The sequence below is a fragment of the Nannospalax galili genome, unplaced genomic scaffold (genome assembly GCF_000622305.1).
Source record: "Nannospalax galili isolate Female #2095 unplaced genomic scaffold, S.galili_v1.0 scaffold356, whole genome shotgun sequence".
Classification (NCBI taxonomy): Eukaryota; Metazoa; Chordata; class Mammalia; order Rodentia; family Spalacidae; genus Nannospalax; species Nannospalax galili.
The window spans coordinates 66,011-87,528 of NW_008338126.1; the positions used below are offsets into that span (position 1 = coordinate 66,011).

General features: G+C 43.8%; 1 protein-coding gene across 1 annotated transcript in view; it reads left to right on the forward strand.

Moving 5' to 3' along the window:
- The window catches only part of Fyb2 (FYN binding protein 2), a 118,955-nt gene that overhangs the window by 12,403 nt on the left and 85,034 nt on the right, over window positions 1-21,518 (forward strand). The window lies entirely within an intron of this gene.

Consider the following 21,518-nt stretch of genomic DNA (forward strand, 5'->3'; position numbering starts at 1 on the left):
CAGAGGAAAAAAAATGGACCAGGGTGCGTCTTCCAACTACAATTCACCTAATCTAGATAATCCTCAGAGGTGCCCAGAGATTTTTTTCCATGAAATTCTAGTTTGCTTTCTGCTGTTTTGATAAACCTTGACCAAAAGCAACTTGGGGAGAAAAGGGTTTATTTGGCTCACAGGTTACAGTCCATCATCCAGGGAAGCCAAGGCAGGAACTCAAGGTAGGATTTTGGAGGCAGGAACTGAAACAGGAGGAAAGCTGCTTACTGGCTTATTTCCAGCCTCACAGTCAGCTACCTTTCTTCTACAGCACTGGTACACTTCTGCAGGGATGGGACTGCCCACAGCCCACAGTGAGCCAGGCCCTCCTACATCAATTACAGATCAAGAAAATGCACCACAGACATGCCCTCAGGGCAGTCCGCTGCAGCTAATTCCTCAACCGAGGTTCCTTCTTCCCAGGTATCTCTAGTTTGCAGGACACATGCTGACTCTAACCCTATTAGGTTGACAATCAAGATTAGCCATCACACCTGTTGTAGCACTGCAACTTAGAGAGGTGTGTTTTCAAGTTAGTAAGGCCAAGTTTATGTTAATTAAGAACACCGAGGGACATAGGCTTCCACTGGTGAAATCTCCATGCTAGAAATATTATCATCCAACCTGACCCCACAAGATTCCTTTTGGAAAAATTTCAACAGCCTTTCTACAAAAGTAGATGAAATTTTATGCAAAACAGAGCTCTGATCACGCAAAACTACAATTTTCCTGCCTTGTTGCCTGTCTTGTTTGGGCAAGTACTTGTTAAATTCAGTGTGACTGGTCACGTCCACCTTGCCTTAGAAAAACTGAACATGCTTTCATCTTCCCTCCATTTTTTAATCCCTTTGTTCCACAAGTTTGCCTGTGATCGTTTTCTCTTTACCTAGCTCGTCTCTCTTCTTCTCTTAAAAACCATCTTAAAATCCACTCCTTTGTGAAGGTCTTGCTAAGCCAGCCCTTCAGTGCCATGGCCAGTGATGCTCAGTGCTCACCAAACATCCCCTTTGCTCTCCTAACAAGTCCCAACTTCTCTTCAAGTTAGATTGGAGTCATCTGACAAATGTCTTCCATGGACTGTGAGTGGAAGTGAAACTCCAGGTACCTGCAAGCAGGTGTAAGTCTGTCCCCACTGACCCTGCCCAGGTGTTGACATGCCAGATGATGGAACCCTGAAGAACTCTGTGAAGAACAGAGTCCTCTTGTCCAGCTTGGACACGTAGAGAGGACTGAAGGTGTGGGGGGGGTGATCTTGAGTTAAGCCAGTAAGACTTAGTGTTTGCTTGAATAGAGCACAACCTAGTCTATCCTGACCACTGCCTGCCCAGAGTCTTTGTTTAAAGCATGAGTATTCATTTCCTACTGCTGCTGTAACAAATGGGACTGCAGGGCTATATGTGTCCTTGTGACTCTGAGAGCACTCTGTGCCTATACCTTTATCAGCTTAGAGGCCACTTGCTGTCATTGCTTAGTGGCTCCTTCAGCATCAAGCCCAGAAGTGTGGTATTTCTCTCTGATCTTGCTTCCAGCCTTATATCTTCTAAGACAAAGAACTCCCTACCTCTCTCTTATAGTGGTCCTTGAAATAAATTGAGCCCAGCTGGGTGAGCCAAGACTATCTCTCCCCATCTCCAAAGTCCCTTCACCATGTAAGAGCATAATAAAAACATATTCACAGATTCCTAGAATTAAGTAAGACATGGGCATCTTTAGGAGCTGTTGTGGGGTGGGGGTATTATTCAGTCTACCACGATCCTAGCCTATCCTGACTACTTTTTTTCAGAGCATGTCTCAAATTGTTTTTCAAAATATTGAGCCGGGTGCGGTGGCGCACGCCTTTAATCCCAGCACTCAGGAGGCAGAGGCAGGTGGATCTCTGTGAGTTCAAGGCCAGCCTGGTCTACATAGTGAGTTCCAGGACAGGTGGGGCTACAGGGAGACCCTGTCTCAAAAAGACCAAAAAAATAAAAAAATAAAATAAAATATGTAAATATCTATTTAATTTCTGACACTACTCGTTCTCATATTGTGAATTCTATTATGTAAAAGCAGAGTTTATTTCTTATTCTTTTCCAATGACTTACATAATTAATAAGAATGATAACTACAATAATAACAAATAACATTCGTGGGGCCTAGGTACTATGCCTTTTCTATGAAGATCATAACTGTATCTGCCTAGCAATCTGATGAGGATTAATAGCACTAGTGTGCCCCATCTCAGGCTGAACCCTAGTGAGTTTAAATAACTACCTGCCAAGACCATACAGTTTCCAAGGCATGAATTAGGAATTGAAGTCTATCTGATCCCAGAGATCTTTAATTTAATAGACAAGGTGCCAAGGACTTACACAATGAAACAATTTAGGCCTTCCTCAAATGGTTTGGAGTTCAATAAGGAGGTTATACAAAACCAATACGATACAATCACAGTATGAACAATAAAACCACACCCAAATAACCGGAATGCTGAGATGAAAGCTATTTTAACTCCACTTGGTGAGTCAAGCAGGAGAGATGATTTCTAATCATGCTCTAGAAGATGAAGGACATTCACCAAGCTGTTGAGGGGAACTCTTTCCCTTCAAAGAAGTAAATGTACGTCTACTCCCCTTCTGGGACACCAGTGATAAAACAAAATAGAAAGTCCAGCCTGGGGAGCCAATGAGTTTCTTGGGTTTACTTACAGGCGTGTGGATGACCCAGAAGCAGCCACACCACCCCGGCGTGGATGATGACTTCCTGATAGCGGCATAGATGGAGGATGGTCTTCAGTTAGCCTTCCACACACTATCTACTTTAGCCTCTTCAGACACCATGGGATCACAATACAGTTAGGGAAGAATTACATACTCTGAGCAGGAAGGTAGAAGAGGAAGTGTCTGGACTCTCTCAAGTGAGGATCCAATGACCCTTCCCAACTCCTACTTCTGTGAGTGAATGTCAGCAGTCAGTAGGTCCAGTTGTGAGGGTCACCGAAGAGGAGCCACGGCTGTTCTGATGAAAACGATGGCTGTTTTGCTTGGAGGATAGCACACTACAACACGAGCAATGAAGGATGTGGGACAGACACCCCAGCCTTGGGGGACAGCATGTACCATGGACCTGAAGCAGGAAGCAGGGTGCCTTGAGGACCCAAAGCTGTGCTGTATGTCTGTATTGTAGTGCATGGGACAAAGGGGGGAGGGGATAGGACAGAAATGAGGGGGCTTGTACATCTCTGCTGAGGGCTGTGTCCTGCATAAACCCTGGACAAGAATCTCAGGTGAGGAGTGTGAAGGGAAAAATGGAAGTTCACAGCAGGTCCTGAATTTGCTAAGTCTTTCTCCTCCTATTTGTCCTTTTTTGGGCAGCCTACGAGCCAGCAGGAGTGTGGGTAAAGATCTGAGACACAGCTTCATAGAACCATTATGGGCCCTGCGTTCAGCCACTGCTCTTTTCCTCCAGACCTGCGGTGAGCGTCATTCATCCGCTCATCAATCAGTTCATGGTTATTTTTGAGTTTCCACAGGAGGTGGCCTCAGCACCGGCCTCTGATGTCCTCGGCCAGCTGCACTCTTTCTCTGCTAAGCCAGGTCCAGGCACCCAGCTCTATTTATCCAGAATGTCCTCTGGTACTGGACACATCGCGGTGTACATTTAAGGAATGCCTTCCATCTGTTGACTTTATTCCATTCAAAGTATCATCATATTTTACTTGATTTGATATTAAGAACCTTGGTAGTGGTTAATAACAAATATAATTATTTACATTTTAAATATTACCAGAATAGAGAAACAGACTTTAAATTTTTAATTAGTCAACAAATATTTTAGCTGAATTCCTCGGGCTGTAACAAATTCTATGAAAACTAATTAATTGTTTATAGTTGTGTAAGATTGTTGTTAGCCGAGTCCCAGAGTGAATTTTCATTGGCTCAACATGAATTTATTAACTGTTTACTTTGTGGCTAGTGTCAAAGTAGATGCTGGGGTTTCTAATCCTTACCACAAAGTTTCAAACCTGGAAGGCGGCTCATGTTATAGAAAGACAATCCGAGGCACCGAGAAACTGGCTTCTCAGAGATCCCAGCAGCCCAGCCGATTCTCCATCCAAGGCTGTAGGATGTGAGTATCATTCCTACATTTAAGTCAAATCCTTACATTTTCTTGAGGGCAAAGGCTCAAATACAGCTTAGGAGCAGAAAGCCATCACCTACTCCTGTTCTTTCTTTTCATTCTCTCAAAGTCAGGTGGTTACCTGTGATTTTTATTTGTGCAGCATTGTGTGGCATTAAGGCCTTACTTCTTCTTGTCTCTCAACACAGAGAAAATTCCCAACTAGCACTCTGTGAAGCCACGCACGCACGCTGGACAGGGAGCCTGCGTCATTCTGCCCTCCCACTATTCTGGCTGTTTGCCTCAAGCTGGTCTCCAAGCCAAGTACCAAATCTGTCCAACACCCGTGAGAACAACTCAAGGCTGTCTCCAGCTGGTGGTCTTTGTCAGATCCTTCCTTCATCAAGGCTCCCTTTATTATCCTCCACAGTTCACCAACCAAACTGGGAAAGGAACCTTCAGAGTAGAGTAGAAATGAGTCTATGGATTGAGCCTGAGCTGAGCAGAATGAATCTTTACAGCAGGGGCCTCATGCCATTGTTCAGAATAAGCACATTAGCTGGTCTGGGCACAAGGTGGGAGGCAGAAAGGGGAACAGGGGAAGAGGGTGACAACATAGGGTCATTTCACAGATTGGAGGTGAATTAGTATGTGGATGCTTCACGTCTGTGAATGCAGAGGGGGCCAAGACTGGAGCATCTCTGTCAGTGGAAAGTGAAATGCCACCTTCAGGGCTGATAAGTGATCTTCCATCTGAAAGTATCAGGCCAATTACTTTCATATGTATTTACTGAGTACGTGTTCTTTGCCACAGGAAATCACCTCGTCAGCATCATTGTTACAGTCACGAGTATATCAACATTATCACTATCCTCACCATCATCGTCACTCTGTATGTGCACTCTGTCTATCCTAACACTGTTGCTTGTTGCTCTGGGGCCTCCTTTGTGCCAGGCCAACATCAGTGTGTGCCCATGACAGTTTTATGATGGGAGTCATTCGGTCCACATTCACTTATCAGGAAACAGGAGAACAGAGAACAGAAACAGTTTTGTCAAGGCAACAGAGCCTGAATTTGCAGGATGCCAACCAAAGACTGTGTTTAGTGCATGTGACTCTGTGTGTGTGTGTTGTATTCTTGTGCGTACGTACATATCTATGTGGGAATGCGTTTGTCCATGTTTGCACATGTGGAAAGCTGAGGTAAGCATCAGGTTTTGTCCTCTCTCATGATTAACTTTTTGTTTTTCTTAAGATAAGGTCTCTCACTGAACCCGAAGCTTGCCATCTTGGCTAGAACGACTGGCCATGGAGCCTCTGGGATCCACCTGCCTCTGCCCCATTGGTGCTGGGGTCCTAGAAATATGCGACCACACAGTCATAGATGCAGACCACCACTTTTACAAGGGTGCTTAGGATCTGCATGCAGGTCTTTGTGCTTGCTCAGTAAGCACTTTACCCACTGATCCATCTCCTCAGTCTATTTAATGATTTTTTAAATGAAACAAATCAGTAGCTCAAATAAGAATCTTTAAAACCAAACATTCTAATAGAATATAATCCAAGTACATACTAGTTTGATACTTACATGCTGGGGAATGATGGTGGGAAAACAAAAGTCTTTTCTTTTTATAATTAAACCATTATGTTTCCACAAAAATAAAAAAAAAAAATTACGTACAGTGAAAATGATGTATCTCATGACATACCATAGTCTTGATTCTGAACTGAGGTGTTCCAGACAAATATTCATTGGTAATGTGTGGTGTGACAGCATGTATGGTGCCAAAAGCATGCATGCAGTGCGTTCAGAGCCCAGGCTGCAGAGAAGGCCTGTGATGCAGCACAGGTGAGGGCTGTCAGAAACACCTCGGATTTGGTGCGCAAAGTTTGACTTAGTTTTTTGTCTTTGAGCATTCAAAACACTTTTACTGTTACCAAACTTTACAAACTCCACATTCAGTTCTAAGACCCCACATGGGGTCATGAACTACAGTTTAAAAAGAAGATATGGAATAGAAGAGGCCAGACTGGAGGCATCAAGAAAGACAAGCATTTAGAGATGAGAAGAAAGCAAGCCGTTACTTACATACAAGCTGAATATCCCTGGCTGAAAATCTAAAATCCCAAACGCTCTGAAATCTGAAATGCTCCTGAATGTTTTTGAATGCCAATATGATGCTCAAAAAGTTTGGAAATTTTGAGCTTTTCAGATTTTGGATTTTTAGACTAGGGATGTTCAACTTGTGAATTTCTGTGAATTTTAAAAACATTTTATTTATTATTTTTATTTTATCGGTATGAGTGTATTGCCTGCATGTAGGTAGGTACACCCATGTCATGCAATGCCAGCAGAGGTCAGAAGAGGGCGTTGGATCCCCTGGAAATGGAGTTAGAGACAGTTGTTAGCTGCCATGTGGGTGCTGGGAATTGAACTTGGGTCCTCTGTAAGAGCAGTCAGTGCTCTTAACCACTGAGCCATCTCTCTAGTCCCTTCTGTGAATATTTTTTAAAACATCTGGAATTTCATTTGGGCGTTTCAGATAAAGGATACAAACCTGTGTTAGGCTTGACAGTCTATGAGGTCTTGTCACATGTCTTGAATACTACTAGATGGATGGTCTCTGTCGAAGTTTGAAACAACCTACTTGCTTGAAAGTTCCAAGAGAACACAGCATTTGTCCGTCACTGTCACCACCGAGTTGTACAATGGCTGTTCACTTGGTGGTCTGTGAATGGGCTCAGTGATCATAGGGTGACTGTTGCCTCTGGAGGCACACAGCTGAGCAGCTTGGGTTCATGTCTAGTAGAGGATTAACATCTATTGAAGGCATCTGACCTCTTAGAAATGCAAGGAGCACTCATTATGTCTGAAAACCAGTACATCCCCTGGGAAGGGGGGATGTAAAGTAACTGCTGAGACATACACATCCATGGCAGAGAACCAAGGTAGTGGTCAGTGCTCTGTCACAGCGTAGGGTTTGTCCTTAAAGCCTTCTGTGCACGGTTTCCTCCAAAGGGCCAAGGGTGCATCTTTCCTAGGAAACAGCAGGGTAGAAAGCGGTGGTGGCCCCACATGGCTGGCCATCTCTCAAGGGGAAGGACTTTTTGGGCTGGTTCTAGGAGTCTTCATTAAGGACTGGTGTATACCTGCTCTGAATCTCTCTCACAGGGGCTCTGGTTTGGCTGCTCCTTAAAGTGCTGAGCACTTTAAAGACGGTCCCGAGGTACTTTGGGTGACTTAGAAAAATGCATATGTGCACAGCACAGTTCTTAGTGGCTGAAGAGATTTTTGTCCCAGATGAAAGGCTTTCAAACACCCTTCACTGCATTTCTTGACAGTTCTCAGTCAAACCCGAGGCTGTTGGTATGTAGGAAGGAGCTGGGGATGGCACTCAGGAGACTAGGTCTGCCACTTATCAGCTCTTCTATCTTAGGCAAGTGTCTTGACCCTTTCAACTTTAGTTTCTTTACCTGTAAAATGGAGTTGATCACTTCTCCATGACTGCTTCAGGTTAAAATAGACAAAATAATGATGAGCAAAGGCCTGTATTATAGTAAAAAGATCTGGAGCTTGGGACTCAAACCTCATCTTAGTCCTGTTGTTGTGGCTATTAACAAAATAACTGAAACTGAATAATTTATAAAGAAGAGGAAATTATATCTTAAAATTCTGGACGTGGGGAGTCTGAGCAGGACACTGGTTTCTTCTTGGCATTAGTAAGAACTTTTTTGCCTCATCATAAGATGGTGTGTCAGAACACGTGCTAGCTTGGGTCTCTCATCCTCATCTTACAAAGCGAATGATGCCATCATGGAGGCCTCATCTTCATGACCTCATCCAAGCCAAATGATTTCCACAGACCTCGTCTTTAAATACCATTAATATGTAAATGTAATGAGTTTCTAACACGTGGGCTTGTAAAGTGCACATTCAAACGATAGAAGACTTCTTTGTTGAATTGGTGAAATTTCCTCTTAATAACTGAAAACTTCAGCAAAAACCATTGATGATCAACTAGTCTTTTCAGAAAATATACTACGAACCAGGCACTGTGGTGAACATTTGCATGGATTGTCTAAATTAATTGGCAGTTGAGTAAGTTCTATTACTAATGTCATTTTATTTATCAGAACTGAGGCGATTAAGATTCAACTGAAAGTACATCAGTGAGAGAGAAAGCCAGGAGCCAAATACAAGCTTCTGGACTCCTGAGTCCACGGTGTGGATTTTAGTCCATAGTCTAAGCTGCTGTCTGTCCAAGGCCCAGTTCCTGTATCTGTAACATGAAGCTAACTTCTTCCTTTTCAGGCTGCTAGGGGTTCCACGGTTACGTCTAGGAAGCACCAATTACAGCTGGCATGTTAGGTGGGATGGTTGTAATGATGGAGATGAAAACCGCGATAAAGATGACAGGCACTTTAGATCTTAAAAGCAAGTCCCCTTGCGATTGTTGTGGAAAGATGTGGAATAGACAGAAACCCAGACAGGACTGCTGTCCCTTCTTTAAAGTGTCTCTAACACCTGTTAGATCTGCTCAGCTGCATTTAAAATGGGGCTTGACTTTTTTTTTTTTTTTTTACTGTTTCTTCATTTGGCTGGGATTCAAATACACAAAACAAATCTAAGAAATATACGGTGAAGGGTGAAAGCAATAAATGACTCAAAGAAGCTATTTAACCCTTCACCTCACCTGTGTGTGTTTGGAAAATTGCACTTTACAAAAATTGTCATAACCCCAAAGGACACTGACTAATTGTTCTGTTTGGAGCACATGAGCACAGCAGGATAAGCAGGAGGCTCACTCTAGTAAACGTGCTCTCTGTCCATTTTCCCACTCCCCACCTGGCAGCTTCTAATGAACCCATGCTCATTTTTCTTTTTCAACTGTGTGTGTGTGTGTGTGTGTGTGTGTGTGTGTGGATACATGCCACAGTGTGCATGTGGAGGTCAGAAGACACAACTGTGATTCTGCGAATTGAACTCAGGTTGTCAAGCTTGCATGGCAAAGGCTTTTCCACACTGAGCCATCTGTCCAACCCTGAAGCCCCATTCTTCCCTCTGGCTGACATGTCAGATGAGTGTGGGACAGGTAACCAGGGATGGGCAGTAGCAGTTAGCAGACTGTGGTAGGTTTGTAGACATTGTAAATTCTGACTTGAGGCCCTGATCCCAACTACTAACCAAGTTAAAATTCAGTCCCTTTGCCAGAAATTTCATTTTAAAACTGTCATTTGAGATGTATGACCCAATTTTTCCTCAGAGACCCTCAGCACCAACACAACACACAGTTCAGTGACATTTTGGTGTCTGGAAGCAGTCCTGAGCCACGCTGTTTGGCAGATTTCCCAAAGGCCATCTTAAATCTCCCGAGTCTATAGCAAGCAGTTGTTCACTCTGCTTGTCACTTTGCTCAGGTTACTGCCCAGGCCTGTGCCTTGAGTCAGGGGATCTGCAGGCTCCAAAATATCACTTTCTTGGACTGGGAAGATTGCTCAGTAGATAAAATGCTTGCTGCACAGGTCTGGAGTTCAGCTTCCCAAAGTGCATGGAAATGCCGGCAGGCATGGTTGGAGGCCTGTGATCCCAGCTCTCAGAAGGCAGAGCCAGGGTACCCCCAGGGCAAGCTGGCTAACTACACTAACCAGAGCAGCAAGCTCTAGGTTCAGCAAGAGACCCTGCCCGGATAACTAAAGTGGACGGTGATCAAGGAAGATAACCAATGTCAGCTTTGGGCCTCTGCACACACATGTACACACATGCTCAAACATCAACATGTACATCTGCACACACGTGCATCTGCCCTCACATGTGCCTACAAAGAAAATGTCTTTCTTGTCACAATGTCTCGGAATCCTCTCTGAAGGCACTGTGAACCATGAAAATGAAATGTGCTGCAGGGCTGGGGATGTAGCCCAGCCCCCCTAATCTTCTGTTTAGCCATAGGGACAGCAGTTGGCCCAGCTCCAAAATCTCCATTTTGGGGCTTTCCAGGACTCAGGCATTTTAAGATCACATCTCTTCAACCTGTAATTTTCCTTTCCTAATGGCAGCCAAGCTCCTTCCTGTCTGTTTTCATGTCTTCTCTGTCACCTGCTCCTCACATCCAGTTAAGTTTGCCCCACCCTGCTCTGGTGCTGCTCCATCCCAGCAGTGACCTTAGGGTGCTGTCATTGTCACATCTTATGGTCTCTTCCACAAGACTGAATGTCAAAAGGAAAGTGTTGGATGATGGGGAGTAGGTGGGAGGAGATGAGAGGCCTTGTCATTAAGGGGAAAATGTGGGGTAGCAGAGTTTATTTCAAAACACTACAGGCTGTAGGTTGTTGCTGGGGTCTGACTTTGGCTCCAGCACTCATTTGGTTTGTGACCCAAGAAAACTTGAGAAAATTCTGATCCTTGGCTTTGTCCTTGTCTTTGGGGGACTCAGAGCCTGTTTTTGGATTACAGTAACTGGCAACAGAGACGTGTTGTTCCACATACACCTGGAAATGTAGTAGCATGAAAAGGTGCGATGTAATAAGAATCCAGTGCACCCACCATTTTCTTTTATCTAGAATGAAGCCTGATTGTTCCTCAGTCTGACGTCCACAAATACATACAAATATGGCTCAGTTTAATTAAAAGGACATGCATTGTCTATGTATTTTCTGTGTGCCTAGATACAGTGACAGAAACATGAGTGGGAAAGCATATAGTCCGTGTCTCTGACTACTTCTGCTTGAGTGGGGTGTGGTAAAAGCAGATTCATATATGATGACTGTAATAAAATTACATAACTGGAAACACAGATATGAGCAGAGACTGCTGTAAAAGCACAGACCAAGTACACTTTGCCCAACCCAGAGCTGGAAGACACTTCTGGGAAAGACTGGCAACTCAGTGTATCTCAAATGACGAATACAAACCCAGGAAGTAAAAATGGAAAGGGCATTTCCGGCAGAAGGAACACCATGAACAAACGCACAGCGGCGACTCGGCTTTCCTGGGGGCCTGAGTCTAATACAGTAGAAAGTGGTGGGGAATGGAGATGGGGTGGAGGCAGGATAGCATTAGACAGAGCCTTTGTGTATGTGGCTTAAGGATGTATAATTTCCATCAGGCACGTGGGACTACCGAAGGCTATTAATAAGGGGAGGTAGCGTGATTGGAGCACAACTTAGATGCATTGTTGGCAGGAAATTAATTGGTGGTTCTCTGAGAAAGCCATTTTGAAAAGAGAATCCCCTCTAGGCCACTAGCAGAAATCCATTCATTACATTCAGAATTGCCTTGGTAAATATTTATTGAACACTTAGAACTTGTGGGCTCTGCAAAGATGAGTATGCTGTTCTACTTGCCATTAACAAGCTCGTGGAATGTGGGGAAGTCAGAGTATTCACTTGAGTAATTACAATAGAACAAAAAAGTGATGACATGTAAGACCAAAGGAGACAGTCAGCAGAAGAGCTGTGTGTCCAGATCTGCCCTTGAACCAGATGCTGAGCTGTCCATACGATAAGTACTCACATTGATTTGTTAGGTGTAGACACCCAGAGTCTTTCAGCAGGGCACGTTCAGGAGTCCACAGGCCATTTCAGGACACACCTAAGACCCAGAGCCACTGCCTCTCTCTAAGGGGAGAGAGGTTAAAGTTGAAAGGGCCAGTGATGAGGGCTTCAGGGGAGCTTCTGAACTGCACGTAGAAGGATAAGTAGAACTTGAACAGTGGATGTCTTGCAAAGGCGGTCCAGTCATTTCAGGTAGTAGGTGAGGGCAGGCTGTGGTGGGATGCAGGGACGCACGGCCCTCGTCTAGCAAGCCCAGCAGGACTATGTGATTGCAGCAGAGAGTGATGAATGGCAGGGCCTCGGTGGCAAGGCATTTGTCTAGTAGATGTAAAGTCCTGGCTTTGAATCCCAGCACCAGAGATACGGGGAAGGAACACAGTGGGGAGGAGGGCATGTAACAGTGTGAGACCACATCCAGTGGCTGAAGGAGTATCTTATCGGATAATGAGTTATGGGGAAAAAAATGTTAAATTTTCACAAATAGAATCAAAAGTCAAATAGAACTATGTCCTGTAGCCATCAGCTTACTGAGGAAATGTTTAAGCGAAGGTGAATTGCCAGTTAGCAAATTTCTAAGTAGCAGCAGATGACCCACTGGATTAGGGGTTATCTGCAGTCATAGCAGATAATTCATTATGACCGACACAGACTAACTGGCCTTTTTCTTCCTCTTTAAGCCTTGAAGGAATTCATAGTAAATGAACAGGAGCAAGCCTATAATTCCCTATCCACAATTACAACATGCAATAAGCTTTAAAAATGACCAATTTGGGTGAGGCCTGGTGTCACACACCTTTAATCCCTGCACTCAGGAGGCAGAGTCAAGTGGATCTCTCTAAGTCTGAGGCTAGACTGGTCTACACAGCAAATTCTAGGACAGCCAGGGCTAGATAGTCAAACCCTGTCTCAAAACAGCAAAACCAGAAAGTTTTTAAAAACTAACTTGTCATAATTGTTTTGGTACCAAAACCCTACCTGAACCAACCCAAGGCAATTTATGGTCAGTATTCATCCTGTATTAGATGAACCTTAATATGGAATGCGCGTTAACTTTCCTATGGAAGTAGTAGCAGCTTGGAGCCCAGTGCAGCTCTGCAAACCACACCAGGACTTAAATATGCAGAATTTGTAATCTGTTGACCTTCTAAAATTAGAGAATTTCTGACTCTCGATTCATTATCTAGACCAGAATTTTGTACAGATTGTAGCTATAAAGTTTGTTTTGTAAGATCTAAATCTTGGGCTAGTGCTCCATCTACCCTGTCCTACATGAACAAGACCCTGTTTCAAACAAGGTAAGTGAAGACTGACACCTCTGACCCCCATTGTGGCACACGCACATGCACTCAGAGCCCTCCCTCCATGCGTGCACACGCGCACACACACACATGCACACACACACACATACTCCTCTGAATCTTAGAAATCCAAGCAACTTCCCAAAGACTGAGAAAGCAAGAAATGAAATTTCTGTAAGCACAGACCTGAATGGAAGGGATTTGATGGGAGAGAGTTGGCATGTAAGTATTTCTTTGGGGCACTGGGAGACGATTATTTATATTGGTACCAAGTACTATTTGGACCTTTGAGTTAAAGTTCTAGTGGTTTTCTGGATACTGGTAGAAAGGCCTTCTTAAGGAAAAGTGTCAGCAGGTATGGACTAAAGATTAGCAAAATGATAGAGTGTCGCCTCCTCTGAAAGGCCCTCTGCACCAAAATGTCTTCTCTTTCTTATTGTCCTGTAAAAGCAGCTGAGATTCTACATTTCTTCCTTGAGTGAAGGCTCTGAAGGCCTGAAATGAACATGACTTTCCTCCTCCACCACCAATGCAGTGTTCTTGCTGCACTGAGCTGTTCCCCTTGAGAAGCAGAGGACCTGCGTGCCTGCCTGCGTTTGCTTGCAGTGTTCCATCAGCACGAACTGTCTTCAGAGTCCCCTCTCCAGTGAAAAGCCTTCAGTCTCATTTTCTGTGGGAAAGAATCCCTGAAAAGGCCTTGCCAAATGGATTCCTTAATGTCTCTGTCTCTGTCTGTCTGTCTCTCTGCATGCGTGTGTGTGTGTGTGTGTGTTTGTGTGTGTTTGTTTATGCGTAAACAAGCTTAGTCTGCTTGGGGCTGAATCGCGCAGCGTTTGGTTTCTGGTTTCTGTTGGGGATCCCTTTGTTTGGGCAATGCAGAGGTCAGAAGACAGCTTTCAGGAACCGGCTCTATCCACCTTGCTGAGGCAGGTATTATTTCATCTGTTCTGTGTACTCTAGGCTGGCTAGCCTGGGAGAGTCTCACCGTGGAAGTGTGATTGATTACACGTCCAAGCCACTGCGTTGTACTACTTGTGGGTTCATCCAATTGAACTCAAGTTGTCAGGTTTATGCTATACTGCAATACTTTTACCTACTAAGCCACCTCTCAGGCCCCAAACTGATTCTTGATGCCACTATATATTTATTGACAAAACAGACAGTGCTATGGTTAGGCAATTGTTTATAGATCTGCCTTCGCTGACTGGAGATCAAATGTCTTGAGTTGCTCTGCTTGCTGGCCCAGTTATCAGCCGAAGATGCAGGGATGGATAGGGTTCTTGCATTGAAAAGAATGAAGCTCAGTGAGAGAAGTTGACCAGTGAACAGCTAAATCAGAATGTGATAAGCACCGAGGCAGAAGCAAGCAGACCCAGATCTGGGACCTGAGTTGAGTGCCCCAGGTACATGACCCCACTGTACTCTATAGGCTGCCTTCTTGGTCTACAATGGGCAGAGTCCTGATGGGTGGGTGGTCTCACTAGTAGCACCAGGAGTTGTAGATTCCTTCTTTATAAGGTTTGGGGAACACTCACTGAGGCTCAGACACTTGAGGGTGACAGGTAGCCATTATCAGTCTTTATACCTTTGTGACAGTGTAGGACACATTAAATATTAGTCTTCTTTCAAACCCTGTAAAACTTTTAGTTTATGACAAGGGTTTCTAATCTTTAAATCCTGCCCCCACATACACTCTGTAAGACTTTTATTTACATGATGGCCTGGATATTCCCTGAACCTGATGGCTTAGGAAAATGGAGCCCTTCCCCTTCTTTGGCCAACCCTTTTCTGCCTTTGCACCAACTCTTTTAAATTAGCCAACGGGGAAAGACTTTTTTTTCGGTGGGAAAAAAAAATCCAGTACTCTTGCATTAGGGATAAAAACCTATCAAAGTTCTGGGTCAGGTGTGTTTGCTGGATCTGAATTTCCACACAGCATACCCTTTGTAAAAGTTACCTTTCTGGGTTACTTTCACTTTGGCAAAGGTTTATCACATGTCTGAAAGGGTCTCTCCTGGTAAGCAAATACAAGAGCCGAAAGAACTATGCAAGTTCAAAATCCAAGGCACAAGGAAGGCAGCAGAAGCCAAGGGATTATGGACCAGTGAAAGGAGCAGTAATGGCTGCCAAGTGCAAGCTAGGAGGAAGAAATAGAGGAATAAAAATAGCATCTGAGTCACGCTTCATGAATAAAAGGGCTTCAATTCAGCCTTTACGACTCTAAGACCTTGATACTGGTGAATCTGTCTGTGTTCCTGGTACTAGTGATTAATTCCTAAGATCCGTAGGAAGGGATAAGAACAGAGCACCTGCCCTAGGAACAAGAGACAACTCACAAGTGTCTGTAATGCCCGTTGCAGGGATCAAATGCCCTCTTCTGACCTTGGTGGACACCAGGCACATACACGGTGCATTTACATGCATGCAGGGAAAGCACTCATACACACAAAATAAAATAAATAAATTTAGAGATTTGTTTCTTGAATATCACATTTTTTCCGGTCATTATCAGAGAAATTATATATTTAAATTATTTTATTATTATTACTATGGGGTGTGTGTGGTATATATGTGATGTATGTGTATGACCACAAGCGCACATGCACCACAGTCTGCTGGTGGGGGTCAGAGGGACACTTCACAGGAGTCGAGTCTTTCCGTCCACCTTGGGTTCTGGGAATCAAACTTGGGTCTTCAGACTTGCTCTGGAAGCACTTTCTCCTACTAAGCCATCTGTGATTATTATATGATTTCTAATGGAAATGTGACATACACACAATTAACTATGAAATTTCTGAGAGAAAAAGAATTGTACACTGGTGCCAAATTTCTAAGTAAGGTACATTAGCAGAATAGTTAAAAGCAGTCGTGAGATTACACAGACTTGGATACAAATTCCTGTGCAACTTTCTATTTAAATTAGGAAAGCTAGTTAACCTCTCTTTATTCATTAGTTTATCTCTATAACAGGGAAGTAACAATGTCTGTGTTATAGGCTATTGTGAAGCTTAATCAAGGCAATATGCCCAAGCATCATAAGGATGATGAAGATAAAAAACATAATTATCAGCAGTCTCTGAAACTAGCAAAGGGGGGGGGTTCTTTTTAGGAAGGTTTTCCTGGAGCACTCCATATGGTTATGGGTTAGTTTGTTTATTAAAATTTTTTTAAGTATCAAAAAAAATCTAGACTTGCCAAATAAATTGTTAGGTTTCCAAAGACCAGGACAAAGCAAGAGCTCAAAAGTCAGGTTTCATGAATTCAAACCTCAGCTTTGACTTTCTGTGACCTTGAAGAAGTCACTTAGGCTTTCTGTGCCTTGATAATTATTTATAGCCAAGAATCTAACATTCATAAAACACTCAGAACAGTGTCTATTATATAGACATGCTGTTATTTTCATTACTCCAGATTTCTGTGAAATGAAAATTGAACATGTTTGTGTTGTTCTCCAAGATTGACTAAATATATTAATCTAGATATAATGATATCACACTCAAGGAACTGGGCCTCAAACTTGGACACATTTCACCTTGGTCTCCTCCTCCTCCTCCTGAAGCAGAGCTTTCTTTGTTTGTGGTGCCTGCCCCCTGTCCACAGCAGAGATAAGCCCCTTCTGTTTGGAGGACACCGCTGCCTTTTATCTTAGCTTGTTCCCACAATATCTCGGGCGTGACTTTGGTCTGTGCCTCCCAAATGAAGCCCTTGAGGCTCACCCAGTTCAGATCAGAAGTGCCCAGGCTGTTTTCCAAAGCTGTTTTCAATGTTATCATCAGATATTAAAGGGAGTAATTTGTTTCTGTGGACATTCTAAGCTGCCCTCCCAAAGATGATAAAAGTTTAAAGTTGTACAGTTAGCATCTATGTATCCTATGAACCTACTAACTTTTTAAAGGGCTCATTCACTGATTCATTTATTCACCAAAGATTTTGTGAGCCACAGGGCTGGAGTAGAAGTAAAAAATACTGTTCTTGTATCAAACGGATTTGGAAAGTCCTGTAAATCTTCACTGAGTCACCAAATTCTGATTGCACAGCTGACATAAGACAAATATTCTTGCAGGTACTGGTGAACAAAGACTAAAATACAAACAGGGGCTCACCCTAAACGAGTCTGCACCCCAACTGAGAGAGATGGACAGAATGCTGGGTGCTCTGGGGTGCTATGGGAAAAAGCAAAGCAGATCAGATCGGTCACTGTTTTCTGCTGCCAATCGCTAAATCTGCTGCTACTTGTCAGAACAGCAAGGGGTTTATTACAGAATGCTTTGGGAATTACTAGAACACTAGGAAAGATCTTGTATGCTACATGGAGGATTTTTCCCATGGGAATCTGTGGGTGCCACCGTCCAAGGCACAAGCACAGCAACCTCTGCCACGCTGTGCTCCCAGAAGATAGGCTCTTGTTGCTTGAGCTTAGAAAGTTGCAGCAGAGAAAATGCCTGGGGGATGTAGCTCTGACCTGTCCAGCCTCTGCGAGAAGAGCAGGTTCACAGTCCAGAGCTGGATGAGCCTGGGTACAGGGAGTGAAGGTTGAGTTGCTGTTTTACTAGAGAGGATGTGAAAGACATATCTCTTATAAACAGTATTTAGCTATTCAGTGATAAAGTCATCAGTAGGTTGCCACGCACTCTAAAGATTTCCTCAACTACTTATAGAAGACATGGTCTCTGACTTCACAGCCTCACCCTCTACCATAAGGGGCAGTGGTGAGCGGAATTGCTATTCTTCCGGCTGCTCCACATTTCTACTGCGGTCTCTGGACTACCCTTCCCACTGTTCTTACTTCATTGACTGCGGTCATCTCCAGGAAGCTATCTTTGCATCTGCAATGATCCATGGGTGTCTGTCTTCCACATTTCACCAACTGTGAAAGGGACTGCTTTACGTATTCTCGTAACTTTAGTGCCTGGCACCTTGAAAGCAAACAGTAAATATGTCAGAGTGACATGAGCTGAATTTGTTAGCTCAAGAAATTGGGAGAAAGAGAGATGGGTATCCCTGACTGAGGAAACAGCACATTTGAAAGCAGAGAGGCAGGAGATCCTCATAGGTGCAGGGAAGTATACACAGGGCATTGAGGGGAACGCAGGACAAGCCTGTGGGGGAGGGGCTCCGGTGATGTCAGAGAATTAACAGAATAAGGATTAGGAGGGGTCTTAAGGGCTACGCAAAAGAGTTTGAGCTGATTTGCAGCTCAGGAAGCCAAATTGAAGATTTTTAAGCATATAAGGGAATTACATTATCAGATTTGTGTTGTTAAACAGATCTAACAGCTGGGTAAATGGAGGATTAGAAGAGCTCAGGTCAAAGCAAAGAGACCATAGAGAAGTTGTTCCAACAGTGAATGAGAAAGACTTCCAGGCGGTGGAAATAACATGAAGAAGGGGTGGGCTTGCAGGCCGATGAAGACTTAAGAGCACAAAGATTTGGGGACATACTCACTGTGGGATCCTCAGAAAAGGATCGTGTTTTTAACTCACTGTCACCTCCCACCTCATCCCTATGCACTTATCTCATGCCCCCAACTCTAAATTCCCACAGTAGGTGATGAATAATAAAGCCAGAATGTATTGCATCTATTTGCCATGTACAAAGGAACTCTAAATCTAGTGCTAGAAAAAGCTTTGACTATCACCCAGGCCAATAGCTGCTCTAGCACATGACTGAGCAAAGGAATGACTGACTTTTCTACAGTACCTCTGAAGATCGGGTGACGACAGACACCGTTACGTCACTGGCTTCATTCTCTACCGAGCACCTGTCTCTAATCTTTTCTTGTGTATTTACTTAAAGCCTGCCTCTCCCTGATGTTAGAATGTAATATTTAAGAGCAGAATCTTTCAGTGTTGAAAAACGTGTCTTATATATATATATATAGTAGGCACTTAATGAACATTTGTTGAAAGAGGAAATGAGCCAAGAATAATCAGGTTTGCTCCACCCTGAACCAGCGATCTTTGCACAGCCCCTTGGTTTGGAGGTTATCGAATGCAAAATTCTGTTTCCCACTTGGGCTTTGCATAATCACTTCTACAGAAGATAAAATTCTACTAAGTAATAACATTGTAGTTCATATGACTTCAGATAGTGAAGAAAAAAATCATTATATTACTTCAAAACTATTAACCACTGGCCAACTCACACCCATTCGGACAGCTGCTGCTGCTGGGAAAAGAGGGGCTGGTGAGTGTGTTGATAAATTGGAACCCGTGTGGTTGCCATGGAAAACAGTATGGAGGATTCTAAAAAAATTAAAAATAGACTTGCCATATGATCCAGCAATCCCGCTTCTGGGAACGTACCCAAGAGAGACAAAAGCAGGGTATCAAAAAGATGTTTGTACACAGAGTTTTATAACAATACAATTTCCAGTAGCGAAAATAGACAAGGAACCTAAGTATATAGCCCGGGCTGCCCATGAACTCAGGATCCTCTTGCCTCAACTCCTAGCTGGTAGGATTATATGTGTGGGCTGGCGTACCTAGCTAAAAGAAAGGAGATTCCAACACTTTCTACCTCATGGCTAAACCTCGAGGCTATTGTACTAAGTTAAATAAACTTAGTACAGTCATGAAGAGACAAAACCTGTATTATCTCACTTGTATAAGTACCTAGAACAGTCGAACTCACACAGACAGAAAGTGTAGTGAGAAGGGGAATTCAGAGCTGCTCTTTGACTGGCATAGAGTTTTAGTTTTCTAAGATGAAGCGTTCTGGAGATTGGTTATACAACACTGTAAATATGCTTAGCACTACTAAACTTTAAAATTTTAAATTGCTTAGATGGTACATTTTATGTTAAAAATATTTACCATGGGGTATATACATCTGTTATTTTATTCTGAACTGCTATTAGAAGTATAAGTCTCCCACCCCCTGTACTTTAAAAAGTATTTATTAGTTTATTATTATTTTTAAATTGTGTGTGTGTGTGTGTGTGTGTACATGAGTGACAGTGACTGCCACAGTCTTAACTGCTGCTGAGTTCTCTCTCCAGTACCCACCGCCATACTGAGTTTTTCTTTGTGATCACACCTCATTATGTAGCCCAGGCTGTCCTCAAACTCTCCATCCTTCTGTCTCAGCCGTGTGTGCTATGAGAACACCAAACATAGCTGAAGAGTTTAAAAGGGAGAATTGTTTCACCCCATCTCACGTAGACAGTAGCAACAACGGCTAACGTTGCTCAACTGGGAAGCTCCCCTGACTAGAGAAGGGCTGACCTGAGCCCTCAGGACCCTGAGTCCATGCCTGGTACAGTCAGGAGGAGAAGATGTAAAGCTGGTTTCACCGATCTGTTGGCCAAAGGATAGGAAACCAACCCTTGGTAATTTGTGGAAAGAACTATAAATGTGTGCTGGGGTGGAGGTGTGCAGGAGAGTGGGAGAGAAGGGGGGAAGAGGAACAGTACCAGGGAGCGTGAAAACCAGCTTGCAGCCACCTGCCTCCTGCTCCGTGTTGATTCCCTCCCTTCGCCCCTGACTAGAGAAGGGCTGACCTGAGCCCTCAGGACCCTGATTCCATGCCTGGTACAGTCAGGAGGAGAAGATGTAAAGCCGGTTTCACCAATCTTTTGGCCAAAGGATAGGAAACCAACCCTTGGTAATTTGTGGAAAGAACTATAAATGTGTGCTGGGGTGGAGGTGTGCAGGAGAGTGGTGGGGGGAGAGGAATAGTACCAGGGAGTGTGAAAACCAGCTTGCAGCCACCTGCCTCCTGCTCCGTGTTGATTCCCTCCCTTCCTAAATCTTCAGAGGGCAGGTGTGAGTCAACTGTAAACACAGTGAGAAAAGGTCACCCAACATTCCCTCAGTTGGCAAAATCCAAAGTCACTGCCATGGTGATGGTCTGTGTATATGAAATTCAAAGCTTGCACTGTGATCAGGAGAGGATAATGGCTCCTGCTTTTTGAAATGACCCTTTTAAAGGCCCTCCTACTTCCCACAAAGGTAAAAGATGCAAAAAGGCACGTACGAACATAGATGAGATCCAGTGGGAGAAGGGGAGCAGGAGAGAGAGTCAAGCCTGCGCCTGTTTGGCTGGACCAACACCCCACCTTCCTCTCTGCCGAAGGGTTGGGCTACCATTACCAAAACTCTTTTCATATGATGGATTTGAGCTGAAATCAGAGAGTCTCAAACACAAGAATATTATGGAAACCCTTTTAGCTTTTATTTATCAAGGTCCTGCTATGCGTAATGGACACTATGTACAGCAACTCTATTCCTTCTATAGGGTTCGTCATATATAACTGCACTTGGAGCTACGATCAGGTTGCACATGGTATTTGCCTGGATGAGAGAAGGTGGAGTCAGAATTTGGATATAAGCCTATCTGCTTCTAAAGCTTGCTCTTCCATCCACTGTACAATGTGAAATGCAAGAGCCAAAGATAAACGAGCTTTGGGAGCATTTAGGAGGCAGGAAAGCTGTTAGATGGAGCTTGACATCAATCGCGAAGTCCAAACAAAAACAGTTGACGTGAAGATGGGCAGTGCATTTTGTCTCACAATAGCACATAGGCCAGAATGGTGGG